The following is a 6,000-nucleotide window of genomic DNA, read 5'->3' as shown; positions in this document are numbered from 1 at the left end:
AACATTTTAATTAGCCTAAAGTATAAAAATCTCACCATACCCCGGATCATTTGACAAACAAAAATAAAGAAAAAGACGACCTCCCAATCACCATGAAAATTGCCCCCAACAATTTTTTACAAAACTCAACCCACTTGTCAAAAAACTAATAAATAATCCGACCACACTAGAAAATCGCCTCGAACAGCAAAAAATATTCGACCAAGAGATCATTTCTTAAATGCTCTTCTCTCAATCAGTTACTCAAATACTCATAAATTTTAAACATTTTTTTATAATACTTGAAACCTTTATAATATTTCTTTTTGATATACTTGAATCTTTTCTAATAACCCTAATCATTTTTTGTAACATTTTTTTAATTTTCTACACTATACTCGAACTATTCCTCCAACTTTCCAAAACCCTTGATTACATCCACAGGTACGATTCATATAACTTGTCTAAATGATACGAAAAATTTTCAGTAGAACTGATATTTTTTTATTGTTTGTAATTTTCATAGCATTCTTATCATCCCTCATTTTGACAATATGTAAATGTATAAAGAAAGCAATCTTCACATTTGCCCTAGCAACAATCCTTCTAATTCTTTTTTTGGAAGAATATTATAATAAACATAAACCTTCCCACTAAAGTAACAATTCAAAAATCCATCAAAAATTGCTACCCAACAGTCACAAAGTCAGTCTTCACCGACATCATCCCAAGATAACCAAACACCACCTTCAATTACTCAAAATCCTCAAACATCTACACGAATTTCTTTTCAAGACAATCCATACACTTTTGAAGAACGACATGCTCGTTTATCAGAACCACTAGAACCAGTTCAACGACAAGCACCTCTAAGCGAACCAACATATAACCTATACCCAACACTACCACAAGAACTAAGTAGAATAAGAAATCCTAGTCAAAACCAAAATACAGTCGAAATAAATAGACAAATTATACATCCTCGACGAAACAGAAATTTTCAAACTCCCCGAGTTCATTTTGATATACCTCAATCCCCATCACAAAACACTCCAGAAAACCCCATTGGTATATTACCAGAAACCCCTACGCTTCTTTCACAACGTAGCACCTCAAGCCTACCATCAGATTACTTAGGTTCAACACCAACATCTGAACAAATACGTGAAAATCCCTTTAACCCCCCAAACCAGGCATCACGACTACCATATTGGACAACACATTCATTTACACAAGGTGAATTAAATTTAGTCAATAATCCAATAGATATTTCTACGGATACAACAACATCCTCATCATTACCAGAAGCATTATCACTACCATCAACACCATCAATAAGCCAGATTTCACCACCACCTTTTAACTTAAATTTTCCAAATAATCTCGACGCCAGATATCGAGAACAATCATCAATAAATATTCCTTTAAGACTAGATTGGAATACATTTACAGCACCTCCACCATTATTTGGACAACATCAAGAAAGTAACCGCCTTCATAACTGGGCACTTAATAGATTACAATATCGCCAAGATATTCACAACGATATCCGTGATCACAATATTCAAATACTCCAACAAAACAGTTTACAATTAAAGTTTGAAATCACAGTTAAGTTAAATAATATTACCCAACATCCCTACCCATTAAATCCACCTAACATAACAGCTCAATCACTACCACCACCGTTTATAACTACTGAAGTAATATACAAATACGACAGATATACAAAAAACACAATTGGCTACATTACATTTTATAATCCATACTCAGGATTATCATACACATGTATATTCTAAAATTATTAATTTTTCTCCAACTCCTTTTTCTAGTAATCTCAAATCAAAACATAAACCCTTCCCCTCGTACAGGACCACAAGATTTATTAGTAACACATTACGATTGTGAAGAAAATGAACAAAAAACACTACATAAATATGCAATAAATCAAGTATCACAATGTGAAACAGAACCACAAGCTATAGAAACCACAGATGTAATAGCAACACTCTATTCAAAAGCCCGAGCAACAACAGTTACAGGTTATAAATTCACAGCAACATTTTCCGAAAAGAAAGTACATTGTTCACAAGTCTCGAACGGAAACAAAAACCGACTTGACCATGAATCATTCTATCAGAGTAATATAGAACGTCTTTTACATCTCAATCCCGACGATTGTAAAAGTGAATTACTTAGACTAAACATCACACAAAATAAAAACTCCGCAAGAAAGTTAGTTAATTTTCAAGTTTTTTCAGACTCTGTACATCAATCACAACTTGAAAGACACCAAGGACATATAAAACTAGACGAAAAATACCCGTATAACGGCGCACACGGACGATTAACCTATGACCTACACGATAAACATTGGATACCACACATTGGTATAAATGACCCATCAAACTGCAAAGCAGACACAAAAAATAAAGGATACCAAGAAATAATGTTTTTCGATTGGAAAATACAACTCGAAAAAATACAACTAACACGAGATTTATCAGATAATACAATGATCTATCAAGGAATCCGATTACCTTGTAAAAATGATCAAGGTTATTGCGACCCTACAACGAGAACACAAGCAACCATTGTTTGGTTCCCCGAAGATACATGTACAACATTTCAAGTAGCAAAAATACACGCTCGTATGATAAAATTTCACGAAAAAAATTTTATACAATCAATTCCATATGAACAAGTCCATCCATCACGAAAACTAAGTTCTAATTTTAGAAACATACACAATATAGAAAATAAATTGACACGTTTTCAAATATATCAAGAAACAGAACTTGCATGTAAATACAGAAACCCACTTCACAAAACACAATACTCTGAAATATTAGTTGAATACGAAAAAGGATTCGACATGACCACTGGAAAAGTAAAAATCGACCCATATGCCACAGGTCATCCTCCAAACGAAGGAACATCCTATATACCAGTTAATTTTGAAAAAAGCAACGGACAACCTGGTGGACATCTAAAACCCCATGACACCAGAAGCACACGCTTACAAGAATTATCACTAATGAATACTACATATTTCGGTAATATCCACTATGATATTCATTTAGATATGAAACTAGATTATACAATTAGCCGAATTTTTCAAGAAATGTCACTCTCCGAATTAGAAACACTACACCAACTATGCGAATTAGAACGAACACAAATATTACAATCACTTGCACTAGCAGTATTAAAAATACCCTATGCAGGATACTTATTATCTGGAAATAGATCAAATTTTTTAGACTATGAAGGAAACATCTTATGGTTTTATACTTGTACTAAAAAAGTATCACCACTATACGTTTTTGAAGATAAACGATGTTATAAAAGAATCCCTATCTTTTATAAGAATAAAGTACATTTCGTGGATACACTTTCACGAAGAACCTATTTCTGGGATACCGCAGTCCCATGTGGATCAGAAAACAGCCACAATGTAGTACAACTAAACCCTGATGAAAATAAATATTATCTTCTCACTCCATACCCCACATTAATGCAATCACTCAAAAAATTTTCACCAGAAAGCATTCGCGCTATTGCTCGAAACCCAAATATAGACTTACAATCAATAGGAATCTATTCAAAATCAGATATTCAACATCACATTAGAACACAACAATTCCAAGAATTATTAACACAAATGGACACTATACAAAGACAATCAATAGACCAAAATTTACGCAAACTTGCAGAAACCGCAGGATTTGCCGATATCTACACGCAAGACTATAGCGGATATTTTAAAGACATTAAAGATTATATATATCTAAACGGTGAAAAATACCGTCCCCAAGATATATCACCAATTAACATTTTTAGCTTTGTTACACTCAAAAATGAGATCCTCGATTTTCTAGGATGGCCCTACTACATCTTAGAAAAATTGACTATTTTATACGCAATGTTTAACTTTATTGGATTTCTTTTTTCACTCTTAAAAGGAATCTATAACACATGTGCTATACACACACAAGTCAATAGACAAGCAAGTGTAGCACGCATACTATTTGCAGGATTTTTTGGAATTTTTTCTACATCTATAAACAAAATTCTTTTAGACGCACAAATAAAAGAATATAACACAAAAATAGCAACACGACAAAATACATACGACGAAGAACATAACAATGTAGACATAACGCCAACGGCACCACAATTACCACCCCTACCAAATAACCATCCACTATCCCTAGTCCCACGAAATTTTCGAAATTTAGCCATCACACATAATCCAAATTTTCGACTCACCACATCACAAAGTCCCATCCAACATATAATGACACACCAGTCACAAGATCAAAATACTTATGAACAAATTATTGAACAACCCCATACCACCGCTTTTCAGTCTCAAAATAATCATTTTTTTAGCCCACGATGAGCCGCCAACTTGGATCACTACACCGATCAAATTCCCACCCAACCAATCTTACCTCTTCAATCCCAATAATACCACTTTTTGCTTTTCCGCCACCCAATTTTCCATCTAGTAATGTAACATCAGGCATGAATTCCGACACTAATTCACACATCTCAGTTTTATATTCCATCTCACAACTCAATAACCCGAATATTGAAACCCCCGATGAATTTGCCGACTCAGAACCATCCCCATCCAATAATTTTCATAACTCTTCTAATTTTTCTCAACCCCCTTTTCAACCCATATTATCCAATAACCCTGACCCAATCACTTCCACACCCTCTTATGCTTCCCAAGTTACCCCAACCTACTCCTCACTTCATTCTGACCAATCATCTCATTCTCCAGACACCCCCCGAATCTCCCCAGAGCTAGATAATTTTATTACCCTTCAACAACAACCCTACCACCTCCATACCCCAACAATAAACCAAATCTCCTCCACAATAAATTCATCCAACCCCCCTACCCCTACACCCTCTTCAACTTATACTGAATCATTAGCACCATCATCCACATCAACTGAATCTTCACACAATACTAATAGAGCTTACCGCACTTTTAAAAGAAAGTTCCCCAACCATCCTTTCCCAGCAAAACCAGGAACAGCCCGTGAATACATCAACCACCCCAAGCATACTAACACAAAAGAATTTTTAGCCATCACCTTACCCTCATTCCCACAATACACCTTAAACACCCCCCACGACACTAACGAAACACGCAACTTTGTAGATGAATACGTTTTAATGCCCACTCTCTCTTGGACCTCATATTATCATTTTACTAACCCTCTTTGCTTACCTTTATCTAACACTCACATCGATATAGAGCGAAATACGGACATGCTATATCGACTCACTACACCACTAACCGCTAGACAATTTACTTACGTTGGATATAAAAAATCACTAAAAACACACACTGCACCTAGAGCTAACGAATATACACTCGAATACTATGATCACAACATCATCAGAGCTAACCAAGATCAATTCTTAGACGACGATCGCTTCGCTAATCCACAAATTACCGAGAAATTTTTCATCAAGACACCATATATATTTACACTAAACATCTTCGACCGAAAGTTTGATCACATTATTTCAGAAGCACTAACAGACACACAAGCATACGAAAGTTTTAAAGAACGCTTCCAAATATTTTCACTAACCTTTCATTTCCTTGCACCACACGAAAGAGATTTACACTGCTCACACGATATTATGTTGCGCACTAAACAAACCCACACATATAGTTATTATCGCTTCATCCAAAATCACTTTGACCTACACACACCCTCTAGACAACCACACCATCGCTTTCAATTCATTAATTCCAAATACACTTCACCATTTTTCCTAAATTTCACATATTGTATTAAAGACACTAACCTTCATGGTATTCTTCGCAATTATGATCCCATAACCCAAATGTACATCTTCTGTCCCATCACCAAGACCTTCAACGCCGAAGAATCCCGACCCTTCCTTATCCCGCACGAGTTTGTACAACCTATAGAAATCCCAATTTTAGAATTCATCCACAACACTAAATTCAATCACAAATTATAT

This window comes from Symsagittifera roscoffensis, chromosome 8 (genome assembly GCF_963678635.1).
Source record: "Symsagittifera roscoffensis chromosome 8, txSymRosc1.1, whole genome shotgun sequence".
Classification (NCBI taxonomy): Eukaryota; Metazoa; Xenacoelomorpha; order Acoela; family Convolutidae; genus Symsagittifera; species Symsagittifera roscoffensis.
This window is presented reverse-complemented; position numbering follows the sequence as displayed.